The sequence below is a fragment of the Typopeltis vanoorti genome, chromosome 17, assembly GCF_054136105.1.
Source record: "Typopeltis vanoorti isolate ZY-2024b chromosome 17, IOZ_Tvanoo_1.0, whole genome shotgun sequence".
Classification (NCBI taxonomy): Eukaryota; Metazoa; Arthropoda; class Arachnida; order Uropygi; family Thelyphonidae; genus Typopeltis; species Typopeltis vanoorti.
Window position 1 is genome coordinate 110,260,061 of NC_143565.1, and position 12,552 is coordinate 110,272,612.

Sequence of the window (12,552 nt, forward strand, 5' to 3'; positions counted from 1 at the left end):
TTTATATGGAGTTATAGAAAAGTTAGACAAAACACCAAATTATGCATTATATTCTTCAAACCGATTCTAACGTATGGACTGAAACCAGGTTAGAAATAAAGTATTTGATCATAGTCGGGAAATTGCTTTAAAATGAAGATATTAGGAAGGAACATGACAATGTTACCATTCAGGAAATTATGAGCTGACCTAATCTCAAATAGTATGATCACTTGAACATAATGGGGAAAGGAAAGATTAGCAAAGCAGAAACGTCTTAAAAAGATCTAGAGGAAAAATGAGGTATAGAATGATTGACTCAGCCAAATTCCTAAGAAGACAGAAATATAAGGCCTGTCACTGAGGACGAATTTCGAGGAAAAACGTCTACAAGACAGTTGTAACACTGTAGACTTAATCAGTTAGTGCTGTCCTACACATGCAGGCCATTGAATTAGAAATTTATTTAATTGGGCTTCTTTTATCCCGAATTGCAGCACATATGCGGTTTGGCATAGATTACACAAGGCACTAGACAAGGCGTTCACCAGACAGTCCTTTAGCTGGCTCAGATTTGACAGAAGGGAACTTTGTTTTCAGATTTGTTTTTTCTAATTCCATACATTCTCAATAGGGGGTTCAGATCCAGGCTTTGTGATGGCCAGAGAAGATAGTGGAAGTCGCCGTAATGCTCGTTGAACCACTGCTGAGCAATTCTTGTTCGATGGGCAGTAACATTGTCGTCTATGAATCAACCGTTCGCATGCTGAATAAAAAGTCAACATTGCAAGATAGACTTGATCTGCAATGATGTTCAGATATTTCCTGAATGACACCCAACCTTCTAGCAATATCAGGGACCAGTTCCTTACCAATAAAAAATGCCCCACACCCAGTAGTGAGCTATGGAAATTTTAACAACGGGCTCGCATCGTCAAGCAAAAAAAAAAAAAAAAAAAAAAAAAAAAAACGGCCTAACTTAGTCCTTATAATGCTTATATTGCGACTTTGTAGAGCTACTGATATGATAATTCCTGTAGGATATCAATCATTAATGCTAGATCTTTTAAAAATTCCAAATTGAGAAGTCGGTTTAAAAAGCCCTTATATTTATCGTTCGATGCAAAATGCTTGCATAAATCTGGGTAATTTCTCCACAAACCAAAAGTAAACTGCAAGCTTTCCGTCGTGGTCCAAACACACGGCCGACCTTTAAAATTTCGATACCAAGGTCTTTCGCAATCGTATTTAATTCTCGTTGATTTTTTGGTGATTGATGATAAAAAGCCTATAATTAATTCATAAATATTTCAAAATGATTTATTTCTTTTATGTTTTTTTATCGAATCGTCTAATGCTAAGTGTGAACGATGAGCGCAATGCCAAATCACAACGTTGGGAAATTTTTGTAGAAGTTTGATTGCAACACCTGATTTGTTTCCTAACATTACACTAACTCCATCAGAACAAAATGCGATGAAATGATTTTTTAAATAGTTATCAGAAAATCCACATGAATTTAAAGTAGCAATTATAGTAGCATGTATACACTCCACGGTGGTATTTTCTAGTTCAACAAGATTATTAAACAAGAAGAACAAGGGGCTCGCGCAAGCCCCCGCGAGCGTTTTTTCAACATTTTTTACGGTCTTCCAGTGTCCAACCTGTTCCTGACACCACTGTAGACGAACCTTCTGGTTCTTCTCGGAAATCAATGGTTTCCGTATAGGAATGTTGGTGTCGACATCCCTCTTCAACTCCTTGAGCACAGTTCTGTGAAACACTTGGCGGAAACAGCCTTCATTAAATGCTTCGGTCAATAGGACCAGAGTTACGCCTTTTAGACAAGCAACGTTTGTTATTCTTCCACTGATTAAACAGCCGAGATATCTCGTCCTTTGAGAAACTAGTGCTCTATTGTTTTCAAGATGGTGGCACCAGCCAGATGGGCACTCACATTAAGACCTTTATCAAACTCCGAAATATCCTTTCTTTTTCATATTGTGATCAACACTATTGACGACTACTGACCAGCATGCATTCTTAAATAGGTACCTACACGTGGTGACGAACGTGATCAAGTATTTTGTATATGCGCTATGTAAGTGACATTTACGTATATCTGCATTAAGGTTTATAATTCAGGGGCTGGTTAGTGCTGTATTTTCTGGTCGATGAATTTATGTTTCTGTTGTTCTTTCCAGATGTCAGCACATCTATGAAGAAAATTACACGTGTTTGATTTTTCCTCACAGAAGAAGAAAACTGCAATAAGACTTCCTTGATGAACGTCGACGTTTGGATTACAAGCACTTTACCTAAATCCGTCAGTTACACTGTGCTGGTGGAGAAGCAGGAATAAATTCTAAAATGAAACACCATGGTAAAAGTAATCCTATGGATTCAATGTCCTGATCACAGTATGGGTCGCATCGGGCTAGACGATAATGCAATTTGAACAATCCACCCAGCTAGAGTTGACAGAATTGATTACCAACCACTGTTTTTGATACACGAACAGAATATCTGTGATTATTCCCAAGTACAGCGTAATATGGTCCGAAGAAATCAAATAAATGCAAGTGTCTGTTTCGCAATGAAACTAAGTACATGAATCTCATCTGTTATAAACCTTGCATGTGTGTATAAAGAGGTATCACCCTCACTGCTGAAAAGTGATCGGCATGGCATTGTTCCAAAATTTTGATGGGAGAAGACTCCAAGAAATAATTTAAGTAAAAAAATGTGGTATGTATGGTTTGAAAACACTATTTTCTGTACTGTTCAAACCGTGTTAACGAAATAGAAATTCTTTAACACAGGAAGAGAAATTCCTCGATTGAGTTGGATTAATAAAGAAATGCCTTGTGTATCTCATGCTTCCTATTGTTCCAAAAAGCGAGATTAAGAAGTTATGTAATTTTTTTTTTTCGGAGAGTGATATATCTGATTGGGAAGAGACTGAGCTTCATTGACTTGTCAGTAACTCTGTACGTGTTAGCACTGCAACATATTTTTAAAGTTTTCGTGCAGCATCTCAAGAATGAACTTGGTAAATATTCTATAATCTATATTTGTCAATGAAATTGCCTCAGTTGAGTTATTCAGTGTAGTTTCTTTCGGTCCTTTCTTTTCACCTCTGAATTCGTACCCATTGATTCATGTACACGTCCAGAGGTTGAAAAGATATGAAATAGGAAGACCTGAATTGGCAAGTTCTAGATGAATTGGTAGAATTAATAGAGGAAGGAAAATCCAGGTGTTGAGTGTTGAGTTTTTCTTGCTTTCTATTCGTTCTTTGTAAGCCTAACTGACCTTTGGATAATATTTTACCAATACGTGTGCTGAGAAGAAGGCTTCAAATATCCTAGTAACAAGTAAAACAGACAAGTAAGTGAAGTTTGCACTTGAACATAGTTCAGGTCTGAGGCAACTCGTGGTAAAGGTGGAGTAAGCTCTGATCACTTTCCCTTAGTATCTCCCTTATTGCAAAGCACATCCGCAATGAGCTATGCATTAAAGGAAAGGGGCACTACCCAGACGGTTTCGACCTTTATTGAGGTCTCATCAGTGGAGCCAGACCCAGAGATGCCAAGGTTGAAGCAATGCCTAGCTTATAAATTTTACCTAAACAAGTTGCCACAAGGTGTTTTGATCTTAATAAATAAAAATCTCAGGATGAGAGATAGATGTAGAAATTTTTTACTTTGGGTACACTGTAAGTTAGATATACCAAGTAATTTTATAAACTTGGTTTTAATCATTTTTCACAAGTAAGCAAACAGACACTACACTTCCATTACTCCACCTTTACCACGAGTTGTCTCAGACCTGAACTATGTTCAGGCGTAAACTTGATTTACTTGTCTTTGCTTACTTGGGAAAAAATATTAAAACCAAATTTATAAAATTACTCGGTATCGTTAACGTATAGTATACTCAAGGTAAAAAGTTTTCTATAGCTGATGAATAATGTTTAAAAAAGTTGCAGAACGGTCTTGAGCCGTCTTCAGTGTTTAACCTTCATTCAACAGATGGTTCTCTCCTCACATGCTCTGTTTGTAAAAAAATGCTGATCGTTTTCTCTTTTGTTCATATGACCTTTCTGTGTCACATTTCTCAAACAATTCTATAGCGAGTTACTTAAAGGTGTCCCATCCATCCCAGTCTCAGTGGACGTTGTTCCATTTATCCCATCACAGCTGCCAATCCTCGTTGAAGTTTGACAGAAGTTTCCAAGGTAATTTGGATATTTCCATGACCACTAGTAATTGAATGTTCAACAAAACCATTTTTGGTTTATTATTGAGTAACTTACCACAATATGTCTTACGGTCATACCGCGTGGCTCTAGATTACTAGAGATATAAACGCAGACGACACTTTTCAACTCGTGGTACATACTTTGCATGGATTCTCGTTCTTGAGGTGTCTGTTATGTCGAAGTTGTCAAGTAGAGTTGCAGTTCTCCACAGCTGTTGCTACATGAACTGCTGGCACTTTCCATATGTTCATGCGAGTGACTTCGATGCAGTTCCAGTCCCGTTTAAGATGCTATATTACATAAAAGGCTCCAGTGCTGCCAAGAATTTATATCGTTACTGGATATTAGGGACATACACGGATAAGAAACTCATGAATCTTTCGTTAAAATTTCCAGTCCACAGAATGTAGATGCCCTGCAATACTCTCTTTTTTAAGAATAAGTGAACAAAATGATTCTCATGTCTGTCCCCCCCACATCCTAATGTAATGTGGGACTGGAAACCAATTTCTCTCTCTCTCTTTTTCGTCTGTTTGGAAGGTGAGGTGGGAAGTCTTTAAAATTATCCTTCGTTTTCGATAGATACGGAACATTCAAGCAATGATAGGCCATTTTTTGTTTATTTATATATTTATTTGCATTAGGACGTATATCTTCTGGAGGTAAATTTATTTTATTTTATTTATTTATTTGTTTACTTTGATTCTTGGGTGTCTTTTTCCCTAAGTTGTTTGAACGTGCCACTGAAATATTCCATGTTCGTGTTCAACAGTTTCACTGTTGGTGTTGAATTTTCATTGTCAACTGCTGTCTCTCTACAAATATTATTCTAATAATAACGTAAGGCTCGGAGACTTTCGTTACTTCGCATATAACGTTTGTTTTTCCTTTTCATCTCACCAAATGATCTCGTCTTTGTCTTTTCCATCTAGAAGTTGCTGCTTCTATTGAGAAATACTTCAGCATTTGTGGTAATCGCAATAACATCTGTGTTATCAGTCAGCTAAATGGGCTTGATTCTGAATCATTACATTTCTTTCTGAAAGTGTCCAATAGGGGAATGACATTACAATTGCTTGTAGAAAGTGGGGAGTGATCTCGAAGTGTGAAATGTTTGTGCCCTGTTCCCGCATTTAGCGTGGAGACAGTCCGCTCCAAAAACCCACAGAATTTACATCTGAAACTCTCTTCCTTCTAACTCAGGAGTAATCTACAATAACCTTTGCTGAACTTGTGACAACAAATACGAAGATCGGTCCTTCCTTTCCATTTTGAAGATAATTTCATCAGATTAACATATCAGATTATTTTCTTTATTAATCTTCTTTCTCTTAATGTCATCATCATTTCAAAAATACCTTGCGTTGTGTAAAACAAATCTTCTATTTTAATACATTATAATTGAAGTCTATTTAATTTGACTGTACTTGGATCACTTCGTTTACTGTGATATAAACAAAGTCTTGGAATAGTTTAAAGATCTATAACTGCTTGTTGACAGTTCCTTCACCACCATAAGAACACAAAAAGCACTTTGAGACTGTGCAGCCATTCGTTTACTAACGCAATAGTGTACATTCACTAAGCAGAAGTAACGCTACTGCTGATGGCAGACAATATGAATAGGAAAGAGATAATTATAGCGATGTGTATGATACACAGTCAAAGTAAAAAAGGTAAAATCCTAAACGTCAGCGAATCTCTTACGATATGAAAATATGATGGCACTTGTCATCTCGAAATTAAGCTAAAGTGACGTACGATTGAATTTGATGCTTACTAACAAAGAGTACTTCACGCGCCCGCTCACACACACACACACACGTGCATGTATGTATATATATATATTAGGGTTACCAAGTAATTTTATAAGCTTGGTTATTTTTACTCCTAATCCCAAGTAAGCAAACAGTTAAGTTTGCGCCTGAAACGTAGTTCAAGTCTAAAGATGGTACAACATCAGGACAACTCATTGCAAAAGGTGGGTAAAGCTCTGATCACTATTCTTAGTATTTTCCCATAATGTATATAATGTAAAGCACATCTCACTACTGCAATACATTATGGGTGGGGCCACTACCCAGACCGGTTTCAACCTTTTTTGAAGTCTCCTCAGTGCTAGACCCTAAGTACCAATACCAAGGTTTTACTAATACATATTCATATCAACTTTACCTATACAAGTTACTACAAGGTGTTTTTATATTTAATAAAAATCTCTGGAGGGAATATAGATGCAAATAATTTTTTTACTTGGTGATACTGTATATTAGGGTTACCAAGTAATTTTATAAGCTTGGTTATTTAATTCCTAATCTTTTACAATGAGTTGCCCTGGTGTTGTACCATCTTTAGACTTGAACTATGTTTGAGAGCAAACTTAATTGTTTGCATACTTGGGATTAGGAGTTAAATAACCAAGGTTATAAAATTACTCGGTAACCCTAATATACAGTATCCCCAAGTAAAAAAATTAATCACACACACACACACACACACACACACACACACACACACACACACACACACACACACACACACACACACACACACACACACACATATAGCTAACTAAGATAACTATGTATATAACTAAACGTTTATGAAGCAGAACACCGGAATAATTTGATAACATTTATTTTAATTAACAACACTAACGTTTTATCCTAATTGCAAAGAATTTCGTCAAGTGTAAACGTACAAACTAAGACAAAACAGTAAAGACTAACAAAGATGATAACCCTTATATAGTTATAGAAAAGACTGATGCTGTTTTAAAATATTTCTAATTGAATGTTGCATTGTTCAGTACATTGTGTGTTGTTTATGCATTCGCCTGACTAATGAAAGCAAGGTGTACTCAGACAAGCTAATATTTAGATGTTCAGGATAATGCCATTTCCAAAGGCTCCCAGATTTTACTGTCCGTTTTGTCATAGCAACGGTGCCATAGTTCCGATTTATCCCATAACATTTCATGTCTCATTTGCAAAATGTCTTATGGGTCAGCTGGAAAGAGCACATTTAATGACAAAGCAGAGGCCACCCCATACGGTATTCAATATATTCTTCTGTACGTTTTAATTGATTTTTCTGTCTGTCTATAGTACGATGACCGACAATCGCACAATAACTGATAACTACCCGGATATTGAATTGGGCTATGTCGACGTTTTGTAGAACGGAGTATTGATTTCATCTTAATAATGGAGGTAAATACTACTTTGATTTTATATTCTTTAAGTATTTTTGCCAGTTTTATGGAAACAGAGATAATATAGGGGAGCGTGATGAATCCTCTTTTTTCTTCTTCATTAGAAATTGCTCTGGTCTCGTGTTGGTTGAGTAGTCTGAAGATGGTGTGGTCATTACTGCCATTTTGAATAAAAGTGTTTCTTAAATGTTGAAGTTCTTTGGTTACTTTATTCTTGTCGGTAATGAATCGGAGGGCTCTTGCTCCTAGTGTGGAAATAATACACCCACTTTTTGAGGTCTATAATGAAGGGGAAAATGCATGTAGATATAAGTTAAAGTAGTTCATGGTTCCTGACTAAGAATTCTTTATATCATCAACGTAACGTTTCCATGTTGATGATGATTTGGTTTATGATGGTATTCTTCTAAGACATTTTTGCAATGATTCCATATAAAAATTTGCTAAAACTGGCGAAAGTGGACTGTCCATTGCCAGACCAGAGTTCGGTTTATATATTGTGCTTTTACATTTAAAATATCCAGATGAAATACAGTGTTTGAGGAGTGCCATAACCTTCTTAGAGATTTTTCCTTGTAACAGTGCAAGTACCATCTGTAGCAACATGGGTAAACGAATTAAGTATATCAAAGCTTGCTAAAATGCCATGTTCATCGAGATAATATTGCTAATACTTGAAACGAAATGCTCAAAATATTTGACAAAGGATGGGATTGTCCTATTAGGCCCTTAAATAGTTTAGCTAGATGTTTGGCAAGAAGGTTCGGAGAATCTGTCTCCTACCTGGACGTGGAGATGTGTCAACTTTATGAATTTTGGGAGTCCCGCATAGACGTGGAGGAAAAGGATTAAGAAATCGCAGAGTTACTCTAGTTTCTATGTTAAACTCGTAGCTTTAGGAAGGTTATTGGTGCGATTTTGAAGCTATCTAGTAAGGTCGTGATCCATACTGGAGTAAGTGTTAGTATTAAGAAGCTGTCTAATTTTGTAATCGTAATAATCTCATTGAAGGATAAATAGCGTTTTCTTTGTCTGCAGACAGGATCACTATGTTAGAATTGTTTCTAAGGTTACTGAGAACAGCTTATTATAATGGTGAAAGATTATCGATAGGAGGTTTCGCTGCATTTATGACGAGCGCTGATTTGAACTGAGCCAGTAAAGTCTCTTATGGAAATAAGATAGAAGTAGCTTGTTCAAATTTTTCTAACAAAATTTCTTTAGGTACTTTCCTAGGAGAGACTGCAAAGTTAGGTCCTTGCCGAGAACAGCTTCTTCCACTGTAGAAAAAAAACATGTTTGGATTGTTGGCAATTTTTTTTTTTTTTCAAAAGTTTGGCCAACAGTGGCATCCACATCTTTAGTAAGCTCGTTATTGCCCTTCATACTTTAGAACCTGGTCTGGAGAATTGGTATATTTTTCTTCAATAAAATTTCTTCACGTCCTAGGCTCGAAAATGAAATATAGGCCTAACCTATTCAAGGGCGCCGTCGAAACTAACTGAGCTAAGAAGACTGACAGAATATCAAAACTTAAATATAGTACCATGAAAGTAAAATTATTATTCTTTATTCAAAAATTTCGTACTACTCCGGATATCATATAAATTCATGTAATATGTTCTCATTTTGTTCTATAGAAAATAATTGAAATTCTATGAATGCCCCAAACACTTAACTAATTCCTAGAATTTTCAAATCTAATTGTAATTGCATTTTTATATTTCCAGACTTCCCAAGATAAAGATCTGAAGGCGTTGTCGGATCGAGTGAAAAAACACGGTTATAAATTGCCAGAAAACGAACTCTACACCAAAAAATGGCTACAGCGGGTATTGCACGGAGAGGCTGTCATTGTCAGCGATTTTATGACAATAGCAGCGGCAGTTTCAAGGGAATGCGAAACACTCACAGGAGGCACTTTTTATTTCGCCAAGGAGACGTTCTTTCCTCATACTATGGGCATGACAGTGAGAAGAACATTAAACAAGACCATCGTCAAGGAGATTCACAAATTGTAAGAATTTAATTATCTATTTAATGCACATCTAAAAGCCAACTTAAAACGAAATTACAATCGATTTTAAGATCTTAATGCCTGCTAAACCAAACATTTTATTATTAAATAAAATATTTATGTTTAACTAAAAACTTTTGGAGCTATTCTAGACCTGTGATGCAACTACAGTATTGAGAAATCCTCCTATAGTGAGATTTTTCAGTATTGTAGTTACGATCGCTGAGTGTGTACACTAGGAGGCCCAGTGTAGGCGCTTAGTGGGATCCTACGAGATAAAAATAACTTTTATCTTCATTTTCTTCATCTCCAAATAGACTATTGGATCCAAACACAAACATAATTCCCATGTCACGATTACCTACCTTTAATAATTATACACAACAGTGGAGACTCGTGACTTGAAATCGTGGGGGTGCTGCAACTTTCGAAATATACATACATACTGTAAGTGCAGTGTAGACGTGTTTGGATAAAATATCAAATTTATGGTAAAAATTTTTTAAAAAAATTAATCATGAAAAAATATTGTTTATTATCGATAAAATTATATAGTTTGGTATAATTCAAAATTATTAAAAATAAAATCCATTATCATAACTCCAATAATGTTCTAAAATAAAAACTATAACAAATGTTATGTTTTTAATTGTAATGTTCCAAATATTTAAAGAGACGGAGTAAACACGATAAGCACTACGAACACTCTACTACTGGCGCAAACTGCATATAAACAACAATGGAACTGCGCGGGAAAGTGCCGCATTTCGCTAATAGCTCGCATCTCACTATGACGTGCATATGCTTGCGCGCGTAGCAATATGACACTGTGGTAAACAGTGTTGCTAGCGTCCTTCGTCCTCCTCAGTGCTACAAGATGGATTTTTATTATTTTTTATACAAAATAAGAGAATTGTATAGGATTGTTGATGATAAAATTAAATATTACAAGCAAATATAAATAAATTAATAAATATATTTATATATCCAGAAAAAATTAGGGGTGCTGCAGTTACGCAGTGCCTATGCACGAGCCTTCCTTGCATAGCAATAACTAGGATATATCTATTTAATTATTTTCTTTATTCTTTTATTTATCTTAAGGTCGGATGAGTTGTATTTAATTAAAGAAAACTTCATTGCAACGTGTTCTTAATTCCGTGACTTAATGAAAACGTGTGCACTTTGTATTTTCAGTACACGAATAGCGAGAGAGACAGGAATATTCAATAAATACTTGAATGACGTAATGTGGAAAGATACGATGTGTGTAGAGAGTGCAACGCAAGGAGAGAAGCCGCTTCACATGGAAGAAATGAGAGGAATCTTTCTCTTGTGGTTCGTCTGCTTGGCCATATCAACGCTCGTTTTCTTTGGGGAAATTATATGCAGTGGTAAACTAATTAGAAGAGGAAACAAGAAGAAGCAGATGAAAGGAATATAAAGTCTTTGGATTTATCTTTGGTGTTATTGAATTAATTCGAACTGACTCATCAGTGGAAAACAGTACTCTATATGATCTGAATGCACATCTTCGATCTATGTTTAATTCACGTAGAAAGCAATGATTGTATAAATAAAATTAATATACATTATAGATGTATAAATATAGAAAATTATACAAGCATATAAATATAGGTAGTTATATAGAAATATCCTCGTATAACGTATATTTCTATAAATGTGCAAAAACCGCGTACGTTTTCCTATTTATAATGCTTACTGTGATATAATGATATTATTACTAATTATATTAACCGAATAACTCTTTAAAATTTAAAGTTATTTTTAAAATTTTAAAATTTTAATTTTAAAAATTAAAATTATTCCAAGGAGACCGTACTCTGTTAACTATTATGTAATCCATACTTCAGCAATAATTTTTCCTGTTGTAATCAAAGTGAACTTGTGAAAATAAATCCGTTTAATAAATATTTTATAAATCCTTATTCGATATATAATCTCTCATACTCTTCGTATCCATCATATATTTTAATGTAACATGAATGGTATCACAATTTTAATATGCACTTCGCATCCATGATAACCTTGACATCTGGGTCCGTAGCGTGGTTAAAACCAAAATAAATTCTTTTGAATAAATCTTTGAGTTGAATCCCTTAAAAGCATTCACCTCTCATTTACTTCCATAGCGATTGGTATGCAGGGAATGTAAAGAAAACCAAACACAAATAAATAAATGAACAATAATCTCAAATAATCTCCTAACCAGTTTTTCTAGGTCACCACCGTGAATTGGCGCCTTGGGCAGTCGTTCACGAGATGGGTAATCGTCTGAGTCACGGGAGAACAATCACAATAAGGGTGGTCTAACAGCCCCATTTATGTAGTAAGTAGCCACATCTGCCCTGGTTAGTTTTCAACATCTATCCTGTTGATAGATGACCAAATCTTCCTAGGTAGAGAACAAGGCTGCGGAGCACAGGGATCTTCTACCAGGAAGCCGTTCATTGGAAGATTGTTGGGCCAGCATTCTCTCCACGTATCAGGTGTTGATGGCAGAGCAGCTGAAGAGTGTTCGTCCATGGACCAGAGAGGCTTTCTAGATTTTAGGCGAAGACCAGGTGGATTTATGAGAGTCTGGTGCAGGGGCAGGCGTAGGTTGCTCATTGCTTTATTAAATTCTTTAATCGAAGCTTGTCTTCTCCGTATGTTTGGTGGAGCAATGTTAGATAGTACAGGAAGCCAGGAGAGAGGAGTGCTTCTCCCTGTCCTACTAATTGTGCGCATGGTAGAGTTCAGCTTGGTGTCTATAATGTTAGTGTGTGTACTTTTTTCCAAGACAGGGGCACAATATTCTGCTGCAAAGAATGCGAGGGCTAGTGCAGACGACCTTAAGACTTCTGCACCACAATCCCAGGTTGTTCCAGCAAGCCTTCAAATGATATTGTTTCTCGTTTTAATTTTGTTGGACAGGTTGGTGATGTGCCTTTTATAGGTTAGGTGTCTGTCCAGGATCACTCCAAGGTATTTCGCGTGAGGCTCGTTCTACCATTTTTCCACAGAAAGAAAGGTTCAGGTGTCGATTCGCTTCTGCACTGTTCAGGTGAAATACTA